The 26,541-nt window shown below is 45.7% G+C and overlaps 1 protein-coding gene across 7 annotated transcripts in view; it reads left to right on the top strand.

The window, feature by feature from the left end:
- The first annotated feature begins 1,210 nt into the window (after positions 1–1,210).
- myorg (myogenesis regulating glycosidase) overlaps positions 1,211–26,541 on the top strand; it is a 65,306-nt gene continuing 39,975 nt past the window's right edge. Inside the window, exons 1-2 of one of the 7 annotated variants that reach the window (XM_068031854.1) lie at positions 1,211–1,282; positions 22,272–22,438. The gene's annotated coding sequence lies outside the window, so the exon portion shown is untranslated. The other 6 variants (XM_068031864.1, XM_068031846.1, XM_068031873.1 and 3 more) reach the window with 6 other exon arrangements.

The raw sequence follows: 26,541 nt of genomic DNA, 5'->3' as shown, positions 1-26,541 counted from the left end.
CTGGCATCCATGAGGTGCTGTGGGCCTACAGCAGCAGCAGAATTGTATTAAACCACAATCTGTAACCTCGTGGCCTGGCATATCTCCCACTCTACCATGATCATTAAGCTGGGGGACCAACCCTGGTTCAATGAAGAGTGCAGGAGGCTATGCCAGGAGTAGCACCAGGCATACCTAACAATGAGGTGTCAGCCTGGTGAAGATACAACACAGGACTACCTGCATGCCAAACAACGGAAGGAGCATGCAATAGACAGGTGATCCCACAATAAACAGTTCACACCTGAGCTCTGCAGTCCTGCCACATCCAGTCGTGAATGGTGGTGGACAATTAAACAACAGCTACACAAGTATCCCCATCCTCAATGCCGGAAATACTCAGCAGGTCTGGCAGCATCTATGGAGAGAGAAATTTTTTTTTCTTTGAGCCTCCTTATCTCGAGAGACAATGGATATGTGCCTGGAGGTGGTCAGTGGTTTGTGAAGCAGCGCCTGGAGTGGCTATCAAGGCCAATTCTGGAGTGACAGGCTCTTCCACAGGTGCTGCAGAGAAATTTGTTTGTCGGGGCTGTTGCACAGTTGGCTCTCCCCTTGCGCCTCTGTCTTTTTTCCTGCCAACTACTAAGTCTCTTCGACTCGCCACAATTTAGAAATAGAGTTAGCATTTCAGGTTTACAACCCTTCATCAGAACTGGCAAAAGTTAGAAATGTAACAGTGTTTGAGCAAGTGAGAGAGGGGAGGAGGGAAGACGAACAAGAAGGAAGAGCTGTGATAGGATGGAGGGTGGAGAGGTTAAATGACAGATGTCATGGAACAGAATGCAAATGGGGTGCTAAATAGTTGCAGGGAAAGGCAAAGCATGAGTCCAGAAAGAGTGCTAATGGCAGAATAATGAACAGGTCTGTAGGAAAGCAAAAAATGAAAAATAAGTAAATTGTACACTCTGCCACGCTCAGTTATATGTAAGACAATAAACAAACTTTCTCTCTAAACAAAATCTTTAAACAGGCAGGAAAAAAAAGCTCAGATAACACATGCTTTCAGCACTGCAGCTTTAAACATGCAAATAAAGCAGCTGCCGTTTGAACTACAGTTCCCAGGGTGCATTGTAATTCACTGACGGCTGCCGTAAAATCACCTTGGCCGTAAATTCGGTTGGTCGTCCCGGTAGCGGGAAGTCCCGCCCTACTTTCACCTCATTGGCTAACACGGCAAAGGTATCATAGACACTCTGTTGATTGATGGCGGTACGGTTGATTTGGAGACTATGTTTGTCACCGGGTAAGCAAGGACAGGAGTGAAGGACTCTCTTACTTCATGGTATCGCCGTGTTAGCTTTCTGTATGAGGGCTAATTAAATATAAACAGCGAGGCCGTAGGCTGTTGTCCTTGTTAAGTTTTAACTACCAGCTGGTTACAGCGATACCAACAGGTTATTCTCATTAATTCCTCTCCCTCTCTGTGCAGTTGAAATATTTTCGTGGTTCTAATACTAAAAAAAAAGTTGGGGTTTGATAATTATTCATTATTTCAGGAGATGCTATCAGTACGCAACCTGTTAGCTTGATGTTGGAGGTGAGTATTTTTTTTATTTCGAGAGAATTGGTGTAGGATTCTGGGGATCAGCCTTGCTAAAATCAGTTACTCTTTGGTTTTAAATTCGTGACTTCTTCCTAGGTCACCATTAAAAAATGAAGTGTGTGTGTGTATATATATATATATATATATATATAAGCTATATATTTTTCCGTGAGTTTTCAATTTGCCAGGTCTTTCCAGTAGTTCATTGCTAACATGTTCAAGCATTTTTGTTATATAAATGAACAGTTTAATCAGATAGACTTTGAACTTTTCTGATCTATATCGTTGTAATCCTGTACGCAGTACTGTAATGTTACAGATCAGAAAAGTTAAAATACAAAATATATATACGTACTCCACACTGCGCCATTATTACTTATGGCCTTTGTGGTCGATCCTCTTTGTGCCCTTGGATCACTATTCCTCCTCAACACCTCTGCAGCTTTTGGCATGGTCAACCATAACATCCTCCTTCATGGAATCATAGAAAGTTTAAGGCCCAGAAAGAGGCCACTTAGCCCATTGTGTCTGAGTCAGCCGAAAAACAATCCACCCATTCTAATCCCACTTTCCAGCATTTGCTCTGTAGCCCTGCAGATTATGGCACTTGAGATGCAAATCCAGACTCCTTCTGAATGAGTTGAGGGTTTCTGCCCTTTCAGGCAGTGAATTCCAGACTGCCATCACCCTTTGGGTGAAAAAGTTTGTTCTCATCTCCCCTCTAATTTTTCTGCCAATCACTTTAAATCTATGGTTCCCTAGTCACTGACCTCTTTGCTAAGGTGAATAGACCCTTCACCTCCACTCTATCCAGGCCCCTCAAAATGTTGTTCATTTCAATCAGATCTCCGCACAGCCTTCTCTGTTCCAAGGAGAACAACCCCAGCCTATCCAATCTTGCCTCATAGCTGCATTTTTCCAGTTCTGGCAACATTGTCGTAAATCTCCTCTGTACCCTCTCTGGTACAATTACATCCTTTCTGCAATGAGGTGACCAGAACTGCACACAGTACTCAAGTTGTGGCCTAACCAATGAGTTATACAGTTCCAGCGTAACCTTCCTGCTCTTATATTCTGTACCTCAACTAATAAAGGAAAGGGTTCCATAAGCATTCTTAACCACCTTCAGATCCTCTCCATTGTCCAGCTTGGTGGCACTGCCCTTGCTTGGTTACGTTCACCTATCAATACCATCATCTTCATGCCCACCCCACCCTTCACAAAATCTGTACTCTCACCAGTGATTGCATCCCCTGTCCAGCCATTGTCTTGGGCTGTTAATCTCAGCATCTTATTTGATCCTGAGCTGAGCTTCTGATCTATATCCCCTCCATCACAAAGATCACCTACTTCTACCTCTAATAATAAAAGCAAATTACTGCAGATGCTGGAAATCTGAAATAAAAACAGAAATGCTGGAAATGCTCAGCAGGTCTGGCAGCATCTGTGGAGAGAGGAACAGAGGTAATGTTTCAGGACTGTGACCTTTCATCAGAACTCACCTCTGTAATGTTGCCTTCCTCTGCTTGCACCTCCATCCGTTCCACTGTCCTAGCTCGTCTGCAGCAGAAACCCTCATCCGTGCATTTGTCACTTCTGAACTTAACTATTCAAATGATCTTGCCACCCATTTGCACCCTCCATTAAATTTATCTCATTTAAAAACTCTGCTGCTTTTTACCAAATTCCACTCAGCTATCAACCCCTGCGCTACATTGGTTACTGGTCCTCCAGCATCTTGGATTTAAAATCTCATGTTTAAATTGGCCTCACCATGCGCAGATGTAAAATAGCCTATGGCACTATTTCGAAGAAGATCAGGAGAGTTATCCCCAGTGCCCTGGCCAATATTTATCCCTCAATCAACATCACATAAACAGATTATCTGGTCATTATCAGACTGCTGTTTGTGGGAGCTTGCTGTGCACAAATCGATTGCTGCATTTTCTACATTCTAACAGTAACTGCATTACAAAAGTACTTGATTGGCCATAAAGCTCTGGGATGTCCTGTGGTTGTGAAAAGTGCTTTATGAATGCAAGTCTTCCTTTATTCACCCCTTTCTTACTGTAATCTATTCCTGCCCTACAATGCCTCCCTGAAACACTCTATTCCTCTGATTCTGGCATGCCTCCCTTTTCTCCATCATCAGCCGTCGTGCCTTCAACCATCTGGGCCTCGTGTTCTGGAATACCGAAACTTCACAGCCGTTCCACCTGCTTTAAATTCACTGATTTGACCAATCATTTGGTCACCCCACCTAATGTCTCCTTTGGCATTCATTTTTTGTCTGATTATTCTTGGGATGTTTTTCTAAATTAAAAATGGTATATAAGTTAAAGTTGTTTATTTATAATTAGTGAGTATAATGGCTTCCTGGGATTGAGAGTAGAAGATCTGTTATAATCACAAGATAACTACAAAGTAGGAAGACTGTTCGGCCCTTCTTAACTTCTCCATCCAGAATGATCCTACAGCTGCAATTTGCAGTATTGAATTGAATCCAGGGTTTTTACCACTGTCTTGTCTGGAAGCTTATTCAATATATTGATCCTGGTGTGAAAATTTTTTCCTGATCTTAATTTTTCCTTTTATTAGTTTGAATTGTCTCCCTTCATCCATTGTGTAATTTAGTTTTAAATTTTAATTTTAAAAAAATGTGCCTTGCTTAAACAGTAATATTCTGAACTTGCTTTTGGCACCTATCTTCTATATCTCTAATATTTCTTCTCCAGCTCTTTGTCAGGCTGAAAAGCCCATATTTCTCATCTTTAACTCTGTCCCCTAATCCTAGGGATCAGCCTTGTGGTCCTTCTCTGCACTGCTTCACTGCTCGAATGTCTCTTGAGACTCAGCAAGCAGAAATGGACACAAAGTTGCAATCTGACCAAAGCACTGTACAATTTGGTCAGAACTTCCTCTGACTATTTTGTTTTGATTATGTTTTTCTATGTACTGTTGGCCTTATTGATTGCTGCTCTGCATTGATTTAATGTTTACAGTTTACTAAGACTCCTAGGTCTCTTTCAGCTACTTGAAAACCATTTTGGGACTAGTATGTCATGTATTTTTCCTCCTTCTGCGCTGTACTTTATACTGGTCTGCACTAAATTCCAGCTGCTGCTTCTGATTTCACGGCCCCTCTCCATTTCGTATCAGCAAATCTGACCACATCCTGTAGTGTCACATATGTTATGAAAGTGCTTCTATATTTTTTGTTAGGTATATGTTTTTGAGGAATTATATTTAAATTGTGGAGCTGGATTCATTGGAAGGCTGAAGATTTTGTAGAAGCTGGACTTTGCTTTGTTGTTGACAGTTCATTGAAAGGGCACTGAGATATTGTTTAAAAACAGCCTTGCTGGAAGTCATGTGCTTTAAGCAATAAACAACAAAAACCTTGGTGACATGGGGAAGATGTTTACAGAGAAGTGACAGGTCAAGATTTATAGCAGTCAGGAGGCTTGACTCTTGAGAGATTGTTTTTTGTTTTGTGTTGTGGTGTGAACTGTTTTGAAGACAGTTGGAGAAAAGCAGCCACCATCTGCTCACTCACTTCCCTATCTTTGAGAACTTCCTGAGAATCAAGTGTAAGAAATAGAGAAACTGGTGCTGAATTCCTCCTGAAAATCCTGCCAGAAACTCCTGATGCCACATCTCTACTGGAAAGCCTGCCAAACTGATCCTCAACATCGCCTGAAATGAACCGCTCTAGAAAGATCCTAGTGACAGCTTCTATGCGTATTTGGGACAACTGACATCTTTCCATATCTTTTTTTCTCTTCAAGAATTAGCAAGTATTTGGCCAATGTATTCTTTTTTGTCTTTTTTTTGTAACTGACATCTGCAGAGAGAATTTCTGTATTTTTTCAGAGTGTGTGTGAGTTTGTGTGTGGGGAATTTAAAAAGGGGAACTTTCATATTTCAATCTGTGTGTTAATGCATTGCCTCATAACTGATTAAGCCTTGTTTTAGAATAAACTGATAATTTTTAAAAATTTATTCATGGGATGTAGGCGTCGCTGGCCAGGTCAGTATTTATTGCCCATCCCTAATTGCCCTTGAGAAGGTGGTGGTGAGCTGCCTTCTTGAACCACTGCAGTCCATGTGGGGTAGTACACCCACAGTGCTGTTAGGAAGGGAGTTCCAGGATTTTGTCCCAGCGACAGTGAAGGAACGGCGATATAGTTCCAAGTCAGGATGGTGTGTGACTTGGAGGGGAACTTGCAGGTGGTGGTGTTCCCATGTATTTGCTGCCCTTGTCCTTCTAGTTGGTAGAGGTCGCGGGTTTGGAAGGTGCTGTCTAAGGAGCCTTGGTGCATTGCTGCAGTGCATCTTGTAGATGGTACAAACTGCTGCCACTATGCGACGGTGGTGAAGGGAGTGAATGTTTGGAGATGGGGTGCCAATCAAGCGGGCTACCTTGTCCTGGATGGTGCCAAGCTTCTTGAGTGTTGTTGGAGCTGCACCCATCCAGGCAAGTGGAGAGTATTCCATCACGCTCCTAACTTGTGCCTTGTAGATGGTGGACAGGCTTTGGGGAGACAGGAGGTGAGTTACTCGCCTCAGGATTCCTAGCCTCTGACCTGCTCTTGTAGCCATGGTATTTATATGGCTACTCCAGTTCAGTTTCTGGTCAATGGTAGTCCCTAGGATGTTGATAGTGGTGGATTCAGCAATGGTAATGCCATTGAATGTCAAGGGGAGATGGTTAGATTCTCTCTTGTTGGAGATGGTCAATGCCTGGCACTTGTGTGGCGTAAATGTTACTTGCCACTTATCAGCCCAAGCCTGGATATTGTCCAGGTCTTGCTGCATTTCTACACGGACTGCTTCAGTATCTGAGGAGTCAGGAATGGTGCTGAACATTGTGCAATCATCAGCTAACATCCCCACTTCTGACCTTATGATTGAAGGAAGGTCATTGATGAAGCAGCTGAAGATGGTTGGGCCAAGGACACTACCCTGAGGAACTCCTGCAGTGATGTCCTGGAGCTCAGATGATTGACCTCCAACAACCACAACCATCTTCCTTTGTGCTAGGTATGACTCCAGCCAGCGGAGGGTTTTCCCCCTGATTCCCATTGACCTCCGTTTTGCTAGGGCTCCTTGATGCCATACTTGGTCAAATGCTGCCTTGATGTCAAGGGCAGTCACTCTCACCTCACCTCTTGAGTTCAGCTCTTTTGTCCATATTTGAACCAAGGCTGTAGCGAGGTCAGGAGCTGAGTGGCCCTGGCGGAACCCAAACTGAGCGTCACTGAGCAGGTTATTGCTAAGTAAGTGCCGCTTGATGGCACTGTTGATGACACCTTCCATCACTTTACTGATGATTGAGAGTCGGCTGATGGGGCGGTAATTGGCTGGGTTGGACTTGTCCTGCTTTTTGTGTACAGGACATACCTGGGCAATTTTCCACATTGCAGGGTAGATGCCAGTGTTGTAGCTGCACTGGAACAGCTTGGCTAAGGGGGCGGCAAGTTCTGGAGCACAGGTCTTCAGTACGATTGCCGGAATATTGTCAGGGCCCATAGCTTTTGCAGTACCCAGTGCCTTCAGTCGTTTCTTGATATCACGCAGAGTGAATCGAATTGGCTGAAGTTTGGCATCTGTGATGCTGGGGACTTCAGGTGGAGGCCGAGATGGATCATCAACTTGGCACTTCTGGCTGCAGATTGTTGCAAATGCTTCAGCCCTATCTTTCGCACTGATGTGCTGGGCTCCCCCATCATGGAAGATGGCGATATTTGTGGAGCCACCTCCTCCAGTTAGTTGTTTAATTGTCCTACACCATTCACGGCTGGATGTGGCAGGACTGCAGAGTTTAGATCTGATCCATTGGTTATGGGGTCGCTTAGCTCTGTCTATCGCATGCTGCTTACGCAGTTTGGCATGCAAGTAGTCCTGGGTTGTAGCTTCACCAGGTTGACACCTCATTTTGAGGTATGCCTGGTGCTGCTCCTGGCATGCCCTCCTGCACTCTTCAATGAACCAAGGCTGGTCTCCTGGCTTGATGGTAATGGTAGAGTGGGGGATATGCCGGGCCATGAGGTTACAGATTGTGGTTGAGTACAATTCTGCTGCTGCTGATGGCCCACAGCGCCTCATGGATGCCCAGTTTTGCATTGTTAGATCTGTTCGAAATCTATCCCATTTAGCATGATAGTGCCGCACAACACAATGAACGGTATCCTCAATGTGAAGGCAGGACTTCGTCTCCGCAAGGACTGTGCGGTGGTCACTCCTACCAATACTGTCATGGACAGATCCATCTGCGGCAGGCAGATTGGTGAGGACGAGGTCAAGTATGTTTTTCCCTCGGATTGGTTCCCCCACCACCTGCCGCAGACCCAGTCTAGCAGCTATGTCCTTTAGGGCTCGGTCAGTAGTGGTGCTACCGAGCCACTCTTGGTGATGGACATTGAAGTCCCGCACCCAGAGTACATTTTGTGCCCTTGCCACCCTCAGTGCTTCCTCCAAGTGGTGTTCAACATGGAGGAGTACTGAGTCATCAGCTGAGGGAGGGCGGTAGTTGGTAATCAGTAGGAAGTTACCTTGTCCATGTTTGACCTGATGCCATGAGACTTCATGGGGTCCGGAGTCGATGTTGAGGACTCCCAGGGCAACTCCCTCCCTACTGTATACCACTGTGCCACCACCTCTGGTGGGTCTGTCCTGCCGGTGGGACAGGACATACCCGGGGATGGGGATGCCAGTGTCTGGGACATTGTCTGTAAGGTATGATTCTTTGAGTATGACTATGTCAGGCTGCTGCTTGACTAGTCTGTGGGACAGCTCTCCCAACTTTGGCACAAGCCCCCAGATGTTAGTAAGGAGGACTTTGCAGGGTCGACAGGGCTGGGTTTGCCGTTGTCGTTTCTGGTGCCTAGGTCGATGCCAGGTGGTCCGTCCGGTTGCATTCCTTTTTATTGACTTTGCAGCAGTTAGGTACAATGGAGTGGCTTGTTCGGCCATTTCAGAGGGCATGTAAGAGTTAACCACATTGCTGTGGGTCTGGAGTTACATGTAGGCCAGTTAAGGACAGCAGATTTCCTTCCCGAAAGGACATTTGTGAACCAGATGGGTTTTTACAGCAATCGACAATGGTTTCATGGCCATCATTAGACTAGCTTTTAATTGCAGATTTATTAATTAAATTCAAATTCCACCTTCTGCTGTGGTGGGATTCGAACCCATGTCCCCAGAGAAATACCCTGGGTCTCTGGGTTACTGGTACAGTGATAATACCACTACCCCACCGCCTACCCTCTGGTGTTAAAGAAACCGGATTAGTGAATTTTATTCTGGGATGAAGAATATAGTATGTGATTGACTGCATCGGTAACTGGGTAAACATTTAAAAAATATATGTTGTGACCTGTGGAGAAGTAGAATTAGAAAAGACAATGAATGCTCTGTCGTTCTAATAGCACCCGGTGGAGAGACCATTGGAGTGTGTAGAACCATTTGAATGTAGGATAAGTATTGAAATTTTATTTATTTACAATATTGTGTGAAAGTTTTATTATTTTAGCTGTTCAATATTATGAACTATTAAATTGTTTTGTTGATGAGTTACTTGTGGGCTGATTTCGACGAGTAATCGGTGAGTTAATTAGGTAGATGGTGAAATTAAAAAGTTTGGGATTGGCTGATTTTTCACCCGCACCCCCCCCAGCCCTGAGGCCAGTTGGGCTATTATGTAGATTAAAAAATGTAGAAAATTTGTTTACTTGTGAGATGAGTTTTCAACACCAAGATTGGTACAGTGTCAAGAGTCAGTCGAGCCGTGAGATTTTTAGCTTCTTATCTGTTCTGTACTTTTATATTAATTTACTTAATTCGAGCTATTCAATATTAAGAACTGCTCAAACACTCGGGTATGATGGTCAGTTTAGTGTGGAGTTTCGCCTGGGTGAGAGATCAGTCTTTTAAGACTCAGTTGGTCTAAAATTATATTTGAGGGATTAAATTGCTAAATTGTGTTACATGTAATAAATTTAAAGAGAAAATTGTTTACTCTATGATGTGCGGTACCTGCGTAATGTGAGACAGGTTGTATGATCTATGTATCTCGGGTGACTGCTTGTGCAGCAATTGTTGCCAACCATTTTATCCTTGAGTTTTAGATTTCACCTTGAGCTGCTGGGGACGCTTTGTGACACAGGGAAGGCTAAGGGTTTCTTGGAATCCACATTTGGGGGTGGCCATGAAAAAGATGAAGCAGTTTTCTTTTCTTTTGCTAGTTGTCAGTTTAAATTGGACACAACATATGAGATTTTACAAATCCATCCACTGACTTGACCTATTTTGTTAAATATGTTGGGAAGTTTGTTGTTCTTGTCTCTGTTAACAGGCTTAAGAGGCAGACTTACACAATTTTCAAATATACAGTGTACAGGCGTGCAGCGAGGGAAGGCGGGTTAAGTAGGTGTTCGTGAACGAGCCTCTGTCGCCCCTAAGAAAGCTCACCGCACCCTCCGGGAGGTGGGCGACAGCTTCGTGCGCCAGTACCAGCAGGAATTCGCGGACATTGCGCTGCAGATGCGCTACGAGCCGCATCAAGAGTACCTGAACGAAGTCGGGTACAACAAAGGCAAGGTCTCCTTCCATGCTGTACACTGGGGGACGCTGATATTGAGGAGGCTGTGAGCTGGCCTGCTCGCCAGGGTCGCGATCCACTTGTTGACTAAGAGGATGCATATGGAAGTGAACAGGTTCACCGAGAGCTCGATTTTACCTGATGAGGTCCTTTCTTAAGTGCATTGCTACTTACCAATTAATGAAGGTACCCCACCAGCATTCAGATCACTAGAGGACAATGGTTGGAGCTGATGAAATGTATTATTACCTGCACCCCCTTCCTCCACCCCCGCACCCCCTTCCCACCTCCCCCCCCTCGCACCCCCCTCCCAGCTCACCCCCCTCGCACCATCTTCCCCTCCACCCCTTCCCACCGCACCCCTTCCCCTCCTCCCCTCCTCCCCCCCTCCCCCCCTCCCCCCTCTCCCCCCACCTCCTCCCACCGACATCCACCTATCCCTGAGCAGGGGCCCTAACAACCCCACTGCCTTGTGGGCGTCTCGGGAGAGACCAAGGCTAAGGGAGTAAACCCAAGCAGAAAATCCGGAGCGGAACCCCGTAGGTGGTCATGTGTCACCGTTGGCATGTTTCCGGCAGTTCCTGCAGCCATACCGGTGCCAAAAATCGTGCTCTGCGCTCCTTTGGACCCCACCAGGAAGGCTGAGAGGGGGGTTTTGACGCTTGGGCAACTCACAACCTCCATACATCTGCCCAGGCATGCGCCATGGAGAGGTCACTCCATAGTCGCCTCACAGCGACCAAAACAACACAGAAGGCAGCAGTTACGAGTTATAAGTCCAGCTCAATTGGCGTAGAGATTGGGCGCCATGGGTTGCCTTTATCGGTGGGAGAGGTCATCGCATCTCACTGGACAGCTACCGCCCACCTCAAACCGGGCAGTCCCCGGTCAGTAAGCTTCTGCCCCACCACAGTCCACCTGCTTCAATGGGTGCTTGGAGCTCAGGGTCATTGCCTTAAAAGTGGACTGCAACACTGCACCAAACAGCACGACAAAAAAAGGAAAGAAGGTACCAGCCGTTCGTTTTGCAAGCTGGAACGTCAGAACTATGTGTCCTGGCCTGTTGGATGACCTTCCACAAATCAACGATTCTCAGAAGACTGCCATCATTAACACCGAGCTCAGTGGACTCAACGTGGACATTGCAGCACTTCGGGAGACACGTCTCCCTGCGAGCGGATCTCGAAGAGAGCAAGACTACACCTTTTTCTGGTAGGGTAGGGATCCTGAAGAACCAAGACAGCATGAAGTGGACTTCGCCATCAAAAACTCTTCGCTCAGCATGATAGAGCCACCCTCAAATGGCTCGGAACGCATACTGTCCATCCGACTGCTTACCGCCTCTGGTCCAGTACTCAGCATCTATGCTCCAACACTCTGCTCCCCACCTGAAGCAAAAGACCAGTTCTATGAGGAACTCCATAATATCGTTATTAGCATCCCCAATACCGAACATTTGTTCCTGCAAGGGGACTTTAATGCCAGAGTTGGGGCCGACCATGACTCATGGCCCTCCTGCCTTGGGCGCTATGGCATTGGAAGGATGAATGAGAATGGACAGAGACTGCTTGAGTGTGTACCTGTCTTAACTTCTGCATCACCAACTCGTTCTTTCATGCTAAACCCTGTTACCAGGTTTCTTGGAGGCACCGAAGATCACGTCGTTGGCACCAGCTGGACCTCATCGTCACAAGGCGAGCCTCTTTAAACAGCGTTTAAATCACACACAGCTTCCACAGTGCGGACTGCGACACCGACCACTCCCTGGTGTGCAACAAGGTTAGACTCAAACCAAAGAAGCTGCATCACTCCAAGCAGAAGGGCTGCCCGCGCATCAACACCAGCTGTTAGATAACTTTCTAAACTCACTTAAAAAGGCCCTTCAAAACACTCCTACAGGGGATGCAGAGACCAAATGGGACCACATCAGAGACGCCATCCATGACTCAGCAATGACCACCTATGGCAAACGTGTGAAGCAGAATGCGGACTGGTTTCAATCTCACTTTGAAGAGCTGGAACCTGTCATAGCCGCGAAGGGCATCGCACTGCTGAACGACAAGAAAGCCCCCAGCGAGTTAACAGCCGTAGCACTTAAAGCAGCCAGAAGCGCTACACAGCCAGGTGCTGCGCAAATGACTACTGGCAACACCTATGCAGTCATATTCAGCTGGCCTCTGACACTGGAAACATCAGAGGAATGTATGATGGTATTAAGAGAGCTTTTTGGGCCAACCATCAAGAAGATCGCGCACCCCCCCCCCCCCCCCCCCCCACCCTCAAATCTAAATCAGGGGACACTATCACTGACCAACTGGGTGGAGCACTACCTAGAAGTGTACTCCAGGGAAAATGTTGTCATTGATACCGCCCTCAATGCAGCCCAGTCTTTGCCAGTCATGGATGAGCTGGACGAACAGCCAACAAAATCAGAACTCAGTGATGCCATTGATTCTCTAGCCAGCGGAAAAGTCCCTGGGAAGGACGGCATTACCCCTGAAATAATCAAGAGTGCCAAGCCTGCTATACTTTCAGCACTCGACGAACTGCTTTGCCTGTGCTAGGATGAGGGAACAGTACCACAGGACATGCGCGATGCCAATATCATCACCCTCTAAGAACAAGGGTGACTGCAACAGCTACCGTGGAATCTTTCTGCTCAGTCTAGTGGGGAAAATCTTCACTAGAGTCGCTTTAAACAGGCTCCAGAAGCTGGCTGAGCGTGTCTACCCTGAGGCACAGTGTGGCTTTCGAGCAGAGAGATCCACCATTGACATGCTGTTCTCTCTTCGCCAGCTACAGGAGAAATGCCATGAACAACAGATGCCCCTCTACGTTGCTTTCATTGATCTCACCAAAGCCTTTGACCTCGTCAGCAGATGTGGTCTCTTCAGACTAGTAGAAAAGATCAGATGTCCACCAAAGTTACTAAGTATCATCACCTCATGACAATATGAAAGGCACAATTCAGCATAGCAGCGCCTCATCAGACCCCTTTCCGATCCTGAGTGTCGTGAAACAGGGCTGTGTTCTCGCACCTACACTGTTTGGGATCATCTTCTCCCTGCTGCTCTCATATGCATTCAAGTCTTCAGAAAAAGGAATTTTCCTCCACCCAAGATCAGGTGGCAGGTTGTTCAACCTTGCCCGTCTTAGAGCGAAGACCAAAGTATGGAAGGTCCTCATCAGGGAACTCCTCTTTGCTGACGATGCTGCATTAACATCTCGCACTGAAGAGTGTCTGCAGAGACTTATCGACAGGATTGCGGCTGCCTGCAACAAATTTGGCCTAATCATCAGTCTCAAGAAAACGAACATCATGGGACAGGACGTCAGAAATGCTCCATCCATCAATATTGGCGACCATGCTCTGGAAATGGTCCAAGAGTTCACCTACCTGGGCTCAACTATCACCAGTAACCTGTCTTTCGATGAAGAAATCAACAAGCGCATGGGAAAGGCTTCCACTGTTATGTCCAGACTGGCCAAGAGAGTGTGGGAAAATGGTGCGCTGACGCGGAACACAAAAGTCCGAGTGTATCAAGCCTGTGTCCTCAGTACCTTGCTCTATGGCAGCGAGGTCTGGACAATGTATGTCAGCCAAGAGCGACATCTTAATTCATTCCATCTTCGCTGCCTCTGGAGAATCCTTGGCATCAGGTGGCAGGACCGTATCTCCAACACAGAAGTCCTTGAAGCGGCCAACATCCCCAGCATATGCACCCTACTGAGCCAGCGGCGCTTGATCTGGCTTGGCCATGGGAGCCGCATGGAAGGTTGCAGGATCCCCAAGGACACAGCGAGCTCGTCACTGGTATCAGACCCACCGGCCATCCTTGTCTCCACTTTAAAGATGTCTGCAAACGTGACATGAAGTCCTGTGACATTGATCACAAGTTGTGGGAGTCAGTTGCCAGTGATCGCCAGAGCTGGCGGGCAGCCGTAAAGGCGGGGCTCAAGTGTGGCGAGTTGAAGAAACTTAGCAGTTGGCAGGAAAAAAGACAGAAGCGCTAGGAGAGAGCCAAGTGTGTAACCGCGCCGACAACCAATTTTATCTGCAGCACCTGTGGAAGAGTCTGTCACTCTAGAATTGGCCTTGATAGCCACTCCAGGCGCTGCTTCGCAAACCACTGACCACCTCCAGGCGCTTACCCATTGTCTCTTGAGACAAGGAGGCCAAAGAAGAAGAGTGTACAGACTTGTGACTGGTTCAGTTATGAAATTGAAAGCCTCTTATTTATGAATGAGGCTAGCAGTAATGAATTTATATTCCGTCTTATCATCTGGTCAAGAGGAATAAAAATGAAGGAATGGATAAGAGTCCTTTTAATGTGTTTGAATCAAACAAACTGAGATCTTCAGAGAGGCCAGCCAGCCAGCTCTCTGCAGCTTCTCAGTATGGATGGGCAACGACATGTTGCACCACAGACATTTGACAAAATTATTAACTCAGGACATGGGGACAGTTAATCTGTGTATAAAGTGTACAGCCAATCTAATGCCATCAAAACAGCCCCATTTAAAACACATTTCTCCCTATTAATAAAGTAGCTAAGCGTGCAATCATCAATGGAGAGCAGCACAACTGTATTAGCTAGTTATCAATCAAAATAGTATGCAATGCAAATGACTTTTGTTGCCAGAATAGAGCTAGCTACACTGTCACGAGGTGATAGACGGACCTTATCGGATAACACCTGTGGATTCACACTCTGTCAGGAGTGCAAATTCATACAATAAACCAGAAAACTCAAGGAGAGGGTTGTTCTTGTGGTTATTGAGGTGAGGCAGTAGAAAAATCAACAATAGGAAGATGGACGATTTCTCTCAGTGCTGTTTTCACAAGACAATTTAACCCGGGGACAATGCTTATGCAACTTCGCCACCTGCTTGTAATACGTGTCTGAAGACAGGCAGCCAACACAAGGGCAGTGATCTCCAAATCAGGAGAATTTTATGGATGGAGCAGATAGTACTTCAGTAGAGTCATGTAAGACAGAAATGCAGACTGCGATAGGAAGAGACAAAAATTAACGGTAGGTAGTCAAGACTAGTTTATTCAACTTGACAGGCTATTAAACTAGCTCCTGGATTCTGAAATACAGAAACAACAGATTCTCTCTTAGACAAAAGGTAATTTGCTCACCAAAGCTGGTGACAAAATTAGATAAACACAATTACAAATAAGGAGCACCCTTCAGTTCCTCCTATAAGACGATTCTCTTAAATTCACTATGTGTATATCTCAGTCTATTCCAATTCACAGCAAAAAAAGTCAATGACTCTTTCTAACATGGTCATTGAAACATAATAAATTTTTACTATGTCTTCCCCGCCAGTTTTTAAAACTGCACATGCAGCATGGAATTTGTTCAGGGATTGTAGACAGTTCATCATAGATTAAGGTGTATTAAAGCTATCCATTACTTTGTATTTACTAACTATATATGGATCAACAGCATTCTGTTCTCGCCAATATCACTCAGCCCCACTCAACTGTACTCTTGTATTCATGAGGAACATACAGTGCTGACTTCTGGAGAGTCCTTGGATTTTCTTGCCTGTTTTCCTCCCAATACGAGTTCAGGACAATGTGATTCCAAATGGATAGCAGCGGAATTGTGACATTTATTTAGAAATTTAAGTCCAGTAACTTCAACATGTCACTGAGCTTGTGTCCCAAGTGAAAGTAATGCGTGCCAGAGCGTAGAAATCGAGACATTCCTTAATTGACTTTTGTTATTTTAAAATAAGGTTACATAACACAGGCCTTTAAACTTGTGTTTTAAAATAACCAAGCTGCTAAGTTATTTTAAAATACAAGGTTTAAGGCTTGGAGCAGGGGTGTCCAACCATTTTGTGTGGGGGCCCACATTAAATTTTTGTCTTTCATAGGGAACGGGTGAGACAATTTCGGAAAGATAAAGGCATGAAAAATTTATCTTATTATTCAAAACAGCAACAAATGTGCATTTTTGTCGTCCGCCCCCGCCCTCTCTCTGACCGTTGCTGAGAGCGGGAACAATGCTTTTGAACTTTGGACAGCTTCATGGTTTTCTGCTGGACTTTTTTTAAAAACTCAACCCGTCACAAAACTGTTCTAAGTTCAAAAGCGCTGTTCTGCTTCAGCACCAATCAGCTGTGAAGCTGACGGTTTTTTAAAAAGCCAGTCTGAAGAAGTCAATGGAAAATTTCTCATCCGTGAAATTGCCATTCACGCACCCCAAAATGTTTAACCATGGACACTGCTGTCTGTGTATGGACATGTTGCCAACCCCTGCTTATAAGGAGACTGGAAGTTGGGGAGCTATGTACATATCAATTGTTTATAGCGATACAGGTAAACGTTTGAAACTAAGGGGAAAGGCACTTAAAATTTCTACTGTAAATATAAAAATTTCCTGTGGTTTGATCAGTGAATCCTCTGCACCCCTGTATCTGACAGTCAGTCTCTTTGTTGCCTGCATATCTCATCCTCTCGTTCTTGATTTCTTTTGCACCCATTTCTCTAAGTGTTAATTTCTGGGTGTAATATTCCTGATATTTTTTGGTGTCTGTCCCTGATAACTGATCTGTTGATCTAAGCGCTCTGAGTATGTATTTGTTATGAATTTTACTTCTGGAAAGTTATTCTCTCCTATGATCTTTTACTATCAGCTGTCCCTCACTCTCTGCACCCTATCTGTAATATTGCTCTGCACATCTGAAGTGTCTCTTTAAGATGATGACTGCTTGATGTACTTGTCCCTCTGTGAAGTGTTGTGTACCTATCTTTTATTTGATATATTTCCCTCATGTTGCTTTTTCTGTCCATCTTCTCCATGTCCCTTCACCTGTTGTAGACTTGAGAGGCAATCTTATGCAATTTTTTAATTTTTTTTTTCCTCTCTGTCCATGCATCTCTGCCCTGTGTCTCTGTCCATTCATCCATTTTTGCCTGTTTTTCTTCTCCATCTCTGCCAATGTCTGTCATTACACCAGGTGAAGAAAGGATAGCAGATAAACATCTCTCATCTCTGGTTTTGGCTCTATCCAGCCATTCTTCCTCAAGTTTTTTTCTGTCAATGTTTGTCTGTATACCAGTTGAAGAAAGGATAGCATTTAAAAACAGTTATAAAGCTCTTCTATTTCTGTGTCCACTCCTGCTTCCCCATCTGGCAGAGTTAAGTTAAATGGTTGGTATTGCTGACGAATGTCCATCACCAACAGTGGCTTGGTAGTACCACTAATTGAGCCGTCTGAGTCCTGAAGGGCATAGCTGTCAGACAAGGCCTGTGGCAGCTGGTGAGGGAATCGACACAATGGAAAAAGCAACTTGAACTTGTCTTCACCAATCGACCTGTTGCAGATGCATCTGTCAATCATAATATGGTAGGAGTGACCACCTCACAGTCCTTGTGGAGTCGAAATCCTATCTTCACACTGAGGGCACTCTCCATTGTGTTGTGTGGCACTACCACCATGCCAAATGGGATAGATTCAAAACTGATCTAGCAGCTCAAAACTAGGCATCCATGAGGTTCTGTGGGCTGTCAGCAGCAGAGTTATATTTCGCTATAATCTAACTATATGGCCTGGCATCTCCCTCACTCTACCATTACCATCAAGTCAGGGGACCAACGCTGGTTCAATGAAGGGTGGGGAAGGGCATGTTAGGAGCAGCACTAGGTATATCTAGAAATGAGGTATCAATGTGGTAAAGCTACAACACAGGACCATTTGCATACGAAACAGCGGAAGCCATCACACAACCAGTGAATCAGATCAAAGCTCTGCAGTCCTACCACATCTAGTACTAAATGGTGAACAATTAAACAGCTAAGGGAGGAAGCTCCATGAATATCCCCATTCTCAATGATGGCGAAGCCCAGTGTATCAGTGCAAAAGACGTCTGAAGCATTTGCAACCATCTTCAGCCAGAGTGCCAAGTGGATGATCTATTTCCGCCTCCTTCTGAGGCCCCCATCATTACAGAAGCCAGTTTTCAGCCAAATCAAATCATGTCACGTGACATCAAGAAACATAGGAGCGGCTGGGTGCTCTATTTACAGCAAAGGCTATGGGCTGTGACAACATCCTGGCTGTAGTGCTGAAGATTTGGGCTCCAGAACTAGCCGTACCTCCAGCCAAGCTATTCCAAAACAATTAAAACATAGGCATCTATCCGACAAAGTATGTTCTGTCCACAAAAAACAGGACAAATGCAATCTGGCCAATTACCACTCCATCAGACTGCTGTCATTCAGCAAAGTGGTGGAAGGTTGACAGTGCTATCAAGTGCCACTTAATCAGCAACAATCTGCTCACCATTACTCAGTTTGGATTCTGCCAAACATGGACAAAAGAGCCAATGTCCAGAGGTGAAATTATAGTGACTGCTCTTGCTGTCAAGGCTGCATTTGATGTTACGACCAAGGCAGGAGGAGTACACTGTTTTTCTATTTCCCCTTCTCCACGGATCACAACATGTATTTAAATGTTTACCCAGTTACCGATACAAAGAACAGGACAACACAGGAACAGGCCGTTCGGCCCTCCAAGCCAGCGCTGATCTTGCTGTCTGTATAAACTAAAACCTTCTGCACTTCCGGGATCTGTATCCCTCTATTCCCGTCCTGTTCATGTGTTTGTCAAGATGCCTCTTAAATGTCGCTATTGTACCTGCTTCCACCACCTCCCCCGGCAGCAAGTTCCAGAAACTCACCACCCTCTGTGGTTTAAAAAAAAAACTTGCCTCGCACAACCCCTCTAAACTTTGCCCCTCGCACCTTAAAGCTATATACCCCAGTAACTGACTCTTCCACCATGGGAAAAAGCTTCTGACTATCCACTCTGCCCATGCCACTCATAAGTTCAAAGGACAAATCTCCAATAAAAGACCAAGTTCAATTGAAGAGAACAAAAATTCATGTGCTAGCATGTGATGTATTCCAGTAGTTGATGTGCTGAGTTAGGATTCTCAATTACTATCCCTTGTTATCATTGTTGTTTACCTCATTATTGTCTAGAAAAAGAAGCACTTGGGATTGTGGGGGTCATGAAGTGTGTTGCAAGAGTGGCCAGTGATGGTGAAACTTCGAACATACCTCAATCGGACACTCTGTGCCCGACTGCCATGGCCCACCCCCCCCAGCGTGTGGAAAGGCCGGCAGCTATAGCTGGGCGGCCTTTCAAGTCCCCAGCACGCCCGCTTTCCATGGGTAAGGCGGGCGAGGGCCCTTAAGTGGCCACTTAAGGGCCTTGATTGGCCTCGGGCGGGCGGGCCGTTTTCCCCGCCCGACCGCCGTAAAGATGACCAGAGGCGGGAGCGGGTCGGGGTAGGCCTCCTGGAGCCTCCTGCTTAATTTTACGCCGCCCCATCCTCCCCTACGCCACCATCCGACCTGCTGGGGTGGCGTAAAATTCAGCCCATTGTTTCCACTGGTAGGGGAATCCAAAACACGGGGGCACAGTCTCAGGATAAGGGGCTGATCATTTAGGACTGAGATGAGAAATTACTTCACTCAAAGGTTTGCGAATCTTTGCAATTCTCTACCCCATAGGGTTGTGGATGCTCTGTTGAATACATTTGAGGCTGGGATAGCCAGATTTCTGGTGTCTCAGGGAATCAAGGGATATGGCGAGCGGGAGGGAAAGTAGAGTTGAAGCCCAATATCAGCCACGATCGTATTGAACGGTGGAGCAGGCTCGATGGGCCATATGGTCTACTCCTGCTCCTGTTTCTTGTGTTCTTGTGTTTTACATGAAATGTTAGTTTCCTTGAATTTGTTGCTGTATCTTGAGGTTTTGCACTGTTGCATTATGTTGATTCTGTTGTGAATAGGAAGGAAGTTACTAATAAATTGCAACTTATTTGAAAGTTTGGATTAGATTGATTTTTGAAGCCTGAAGGGCTTAGAGCTGTCACCTGAACACTGCCTCCCTATCATTCCCATGTACTGTGGAGCTCATGGGGACTTTTTCTTAAAACAATTGTCATGTGCTTCTTGTGATTGAAGATTGTAACATAACCTCCCTGAAGGATTAATATCATTTCAAAATTATTGAACAGGTCAATTGAAAATAATAGATATATACTGATGAGAACCTTGTTTACTTGAATTATTAAGATGATACACCGTTCTCGTTCCCCAACAGCACTGTTTTTTAAATTTTATTTTGTAAAAATCTGATGGGAAATGGGAGGGAGAAATTAATTTTAATGGGTTTGGGTCTTCAACTGTAGTGCTACCGATTGTTCCAGGCGAGGGAAGGGAAAATTTGACAAGGGAACTCTGATTGCTATCCAGTCTGATGGTTGGAAGAGGACCGGATCAGGCTCAGGCCTGACGTACTCCATACTTGAGCAACCTGCCGGCACTTTCTGTCTGAACTTAGCACAAAAAGTGGCCATAGGCCATGGAACTGAACTTCAAGAGAGACGTGATAAAAGGAGACTACTAGAAAAGCAAAAAGAGCAAATTGATCACTGAACATTGCTGATGCTGAAACAAAAACAAGAAATGCTGGAATCACTCAGCATCACTCAGGACTCCATTCCATTCTCCCAGTTTCTCCGTCTCCGACGCATCTGCTCCGATGATGCTACCTTCCATGACGGTGCTTCTGATATGACCTCCTTTTTCCTCAACCGAGGTTTTCCCCCCACTGTTGTTGACAGGGCCCTCAACCGTGTCCGACCCATTCCCCGCACCTCTACCCTCACCCCTTCCCCTCCCTCCCAGAACCGTGACAGGGTTCCCCTTGTCCTCACTTTTCATCCCACCAGCCTCCATATCCAAAGGATCATCCTCCGCCATTTTCGCCACCTCCAGCGTGATGCCACTACCAGTCGCATCTTCCCCTCCCTTCCCCTGTCAGCATTCCGAAGGGATCGTTCCCTCCGCGACACCCTGGTCCACTCCTCCATTACCCCCACTACCTCGTCCCCTTCCCATGGCACCTTCCCCTGCAATCGCAGGAGGTGTAATACCTGCCCATTTACCTCCTCTCTCCTCACTATCCCAGGCCCCAAACACTCCTTTCAGGTGAAGCAGCGATTTACTTGTACTTCTTTCAATGTAGGCAGCCATAAAGACAGGGCTAAATTGTGCCGAGTCGAAGAGACTTAGTAGTTGGCAGGAAAAAAGACAGAGGAGCAAGGGGAGAGCCAACTGTGCAACAGCCCCGACAAACAAATTTCTCTGCAGCACCTGTGGAAGAGCCTGTCACTCCAGAATTGGCCTTTATAGCCACTCCAGGCGCTGCTTCACAAACCACTGACCACCTCCAGGCGCGTATCCATTGTCTCTCGAGATAAGGAGGCCCAAAAGAAAGAAAGAAGTATACTGGATTCGCTACTCACAGTGTGGTCTCCTCTACATTGGGGAGACCAAGCGCAGACTGGGTGACTGCTTTGCGGAACATCTCCGCTTAGTCCGCAAGCAGGACCCTGAGCTTCCGGTTGCTTGCCATTTCAACACTCCCCCCTGCTCTCATGCTCACATCTCTGTCCTGGGATTGCTGCAGTGTTCCAGTGAACATCAACGCAAGCTCGAGGAACAGCATCTCATTTACCGATTAGGCACACTACAGTCTGCCGGACTGAACATTGAGTTCAATAATTTCAGAGCATGACAGCCCCCCATTTTACTTTCATTTTTAATTATTTTTTCTTCCTTTTTTACATTCTTTTTTACATTTTTTACAATTTATTTTGCATTTATTTCATTTCATCTTAGTTTGTTCAGTTTGCTTACCCACTGTTTTTTTTTCAGGTTTTTTTTTAGGTTTGCACTTGCTGCTGTTCAATATTCAGTGTATTTACACCTAATCTGTACTAATGCTTTGTCTTTCAACACACCATTAACATATTGTTTGCCTTTGCTCCGTGACCTTTTGGTCAGCTATGTGGCCTGGTCCAATCTGCATCTTCTCCTTTGTTATCTCTTGCCCCACCCCCACCTCACTTGTTTATAATCTGTGACTTTTCTAATATTTGTCAGTTCCAAAGAAGGGTCACTGACCCGAAACGTTAACTCTGCTTCTCTTTCTACAGATGCTGCCAGACCTGCTGAGTGATTCCAGCATTTCTTGTTTTTGTTTCAGATTTCCAGCATCCACAGTATTTTGCTTTTATTATATTGCTGATGCTGACTCTGACTTGGATGAGATGAGCAGTATGAAGATGAGCCTGTGAAATAGGGCAAGGCTGTAGCTATGAGGCAATGCATGGCATAGTTTCCTTTCCCAACCAAAGTTGAAAATTGTCTTGGGTGAGTACTTTTAAGCACAGTTTTTGAATTTTATTATTAGAAAGGAGTTTTATATATGGAAGTGACTGGTACTGCAAATGGTTTGCTATGTCTATAATTTACGCTTGGTGGTAAAGATTGTACAAAGAACAAACAAGAACAAAGAACGGTACAGCACAGGAACAGGCCATTCGGCCCTCCAAGCCTGCGCCGATCTTGATGCCTGCCTAAACTAAAACCTTCTGCACTTCCGGGGTCCGTATCCCTCTATTCCCATCCTATTCATGTATTTGTCAAGATGCCTCTTAAACATCTCTATTGTACCTGCTTCCACCACCTCCCCCGGCAACAAGTTCCAGGCACTCACCACCCTCTGTGTAAAGAACTTGCCTCACACATCCCCTCTGAACTTTGCCCCTCTCACCTTAAACCTATGTCCCCTAGTAACTGACCTTTACACCCTGGGAAAAAGCTTCTGACTATCCACTCTCCATGCCACTCATAACTTTGTAAACCTCTATCATGTCGCCCCTCCACCTCCGTCGTTCCAGTGAAAACAATCCGAGTTTATCCAACCTCTCCTCATAGCTAATGCCCTCCAGACCAGGCAACATCCTGGTAAACCTCTTCTGTACCCTCTCCAAAGCCTCCACGTCCTTCTGGTAGTGTGGCGACCAGAATTGCACGCAATATTCTAAGTGTGGCCTAACTAAGGTTCTGTACAGCTGCAACAGGACTTGCCTATTTTTATACTCTATGCCCCGACCGATGAAGGCAAGCATGCCGTATGCCTTCTTGACTACCTCATCCACCTGCGTTGCCACTTTGTGACCTGTAGACCTGTACGCCCAGATCTCTCTGCCTGTCAATACTCCTAAGGGTTCTGCCATTTACTGTATACTTCCCACCTGCATTAGACCTTCCAAAATGCATTACCTCACATTTGTCCGAATTAAACTCCATCTGCCATTTCTCCGCCCAGGTCTCCAACCGATCTATATCCTGCTATGTCCTCTGACAATCCTCATCACTGTCCGCAACTCCACCAACCTTTGTGTCGTCCGCAAACTTACTAATCAGACCAGCTACATTTTCCTCCAAGTCATTTATATATACTACAAACAGCAAAGGTCCCAGCACTGATCCCTGCAGAACACGACCAGTCACATCCCTCCATTCAGAAAAGCACCCTTCCAATGCTACCCTCTGTCTTCTGTGACCGAGCCAGTTCTGTATCCATCTTGCCAGCTCCCCTCTGATCCCGTGTGACTTCACCTTTTGTATCAGTCTGCCATGAGGGACCTTGTCAAAGGCTTTACTGAAGTCCATATAGATAACATCCACTGCCCTTCCTTCATCAATCATCTTTGTCACTTCCTCAAAAAGCTCAATCAGATTAGTGAGACACGACCTCCCTTTCACAAAACCATGCTGCCTCTCGCTAATAAGTCCATTTGTTTCCAAATAGGAGTAAATCCTGTTCCGAAGAATCCTCTCTAATAATTACCCTACCACTGACGTAAGGCTCACCGGCCAATAATTTCCTGGATTATCCTTGCTACCCTTCTTAAACAAAGGAACAACATTGGCTATTCTCCAGTCCTCTGGGACCTCACCTGTAGCTAATGAGGATGCAAAGATTTCTGTCAAGGCCCCAGCAATTTCTTCCCTTGCCTCCCTCAGTATTCTGGGATAGATCCCATCAGGCCCTGGGGACTTATCTACCTTAATGCTTTGCAAGACACCCAACACCACCTCCTTTTTGATAATGAGATGACTGAGACTATCTACACTCCCTTCCCCAGGCTCACCATCCACCAAGTCCTTTCCTTGGTGAATACTGATGCAAAGTACTCATTTAGTACCTCGCCCATTTCCTCTGGCTCCACACATAGATTCCCTTCTCTGTCCTTGAGTGGGCCAACCCTTTCCCTGGTTACCCTCTTGCTCTTTATATACGTATAAAAAGCCTTGGGATTCTCCTTAATCCTGTTTGCCAATGACTTTTCATGACCCCTTTTAGCCCTCCTGACTCCTTGCTTAAGTTCCTTCCTACTGTCTTTATATTCCTCAAGGGATTCGTCTGTTCCTAGCCTTCCAGCCCTTACGAATGCTTCCTTTTTCTTTTTGACGAGGCTCACAATATCCCGCGTTATCCAAGGTTCCCGAAACTTGCCAAACTTATCCTTCTTCCTCACAGGAACATGCTGGTCTTGGATTCGAATCAACTGACGTTTGAAAGATTCCCACATGTCAGATGTTGATTTACCCTCAAACAGCCGCCCCCAATCTAAATTCTTCAGTTCCTGCCTAGTATTGTTATAATTAGCCTTCCCCCAATTTAGCACCTTCACCCGAGGACCACTCTTATCCTTATCCACAAGTACCTTAAAATTTATGGAATTATGGTCACTGTTCCCTAAATGCTCCCCTACTGAAACTTCGACCACCTGGCCGGATTCATTCCCCAATACCAGGTCCAGTACGGCCCCATCCCTAGTTGGACTATCTACGTATTGTTTCAAGAAGCCCTCCTGGATGCTCCTTACAAATTCTGCCCCATCGAAGCCCCTAGCACTAAGTGAGTCCCAGTCAATATAGGGGAAGTTAAAATCACCCACCACTACAACCCTGTTACCTTTACAGCTTTCCAAAATCTGTCTACATATCTGCTCCTCTTCCTCCCGCTGGCTGTTGGGAGGCCTGTAGTAAACCCCCAACATCGTGACTGCACCCTTCCTATTCCTGAGCTCCACCCATATTGCCTCGCTGCATGACCCCTCCGAGGTGTCCTCCCGCAGTACAGCTGTGATATTCTCCTTAACCAGTAATGCAACTCCCCCACCCCTTTTACATCCCCCTCTATCCCGCCTGAAGCTTCTAAATCCTGGAACATTTAGCTGCCAATCCTGTCCTTCCCTCAACCAAGTCTCTGTAATAGCAACAACTTCAGTCATGTTTGGACATTTAGCTGTAGATAAGCACAATTATCTCCTTTGCTCCAGAGACTCATGCTGGCAGCTACGTGACTCTTCGTACATATGGGGAATGCTGAAATTTTTTTTTATTGCTGCAGGGGTGAGGGTGGCGGAGGAAGTGGTGGTATAGAGGACAGAACTGAGGATATTGCTGCTGTAATGGGTGGTATCAAATCATCTGCAGAACGTTTTGGTAGATTCCAGTGACATCACTCCACACTTGAGATTAATCACAAGCCGATGTAAAAAGAGGAGGTCATGGCTTGATAGTTGGATCCTGGCTAATGTACTATACTAGTCTAGATTTCCTCCATTGGAGTAATTTATCACAGACTCGAACGAAAATGTGTTGTTTACACCCAATTTTCCACAGTCAGCTCATAGCATTATTTCAGATGCAGATTTGGATGCATGTAAAACCACTCCAACTGTCTAAAGGGCTAGGAGCAATTAAAGGGGAGTGTCAAAATAGGGGACAAAACTTAAGCAAGCCTTTGGAAAGCCTCAACAGGCATTACAATCCATTAGCAGCTTCTGCCTAGTTTGAAGAAACACAGGACTAAGACAGGGATAAAAGAAGGGAAAGGAGACTTTAGGTGCAGACATGAGCCTGCAAGCAAATAGCCCAGCACGCGGCCCCCTGTTTGACCGCTGTTAAAATGTGCTTATGAGGAAGTTGGTCCTCTGTGCCACTCGATAGCACCAACTCCATTCATCAGTATTGGAGCAAAGGGGCAGTTTTGAGGCTCCAGGCGATCATTATTTTCAATGGGTGTGTTAGCCCTATGTTGCATGTGTCTTTGCACAGCTTTGCATCTGCCTTCCTGCTGACCCAGCCCCTGAGAAGATGGTTCCCCCAGTCATTGCTAGCTAAATATGCCGCTGCGTGCAGAGGTAGTTGGTGCATCTTGGCAGATGTGGCCAAATAGGGTACTCTGTTGATCTTTTATGCAGTATCTCTGAAAACAGGGCATAGTGAGATTGTGCATCCAACACTCAGGCAATCAAATATAGTAGTGTGCCTTCAGGTCTGCTGTCCCAGCTTCCTTAATGGTGCTATTTGTTTGAAGTCGGGTATGTTCACCTCTGTTACCCTCCAAGGATTTATACTTGGCCGCCTCCTATTTTTCATCTTGGCATCATCCG

Source organism: Heterodontus francisci, chromosome 1 (genome assembly GCF_036365525.1).
Source record: "Heterodontus francisci isolate sHetFra1 chromosome 1, sHetFra1.hap1, whole genome shotgun sequence".
In the NCBI taxonomy this organism is placed as follows: Eukaryota; Metazoa; Chordata; class Chondrichthyes; order Heterodontiformes; family Heterodontidae; genus Heterodontus; species Heterodontus francisci.
This window is presented reverse-complemented; position numbering and strand designations above follow the sequence as displayed.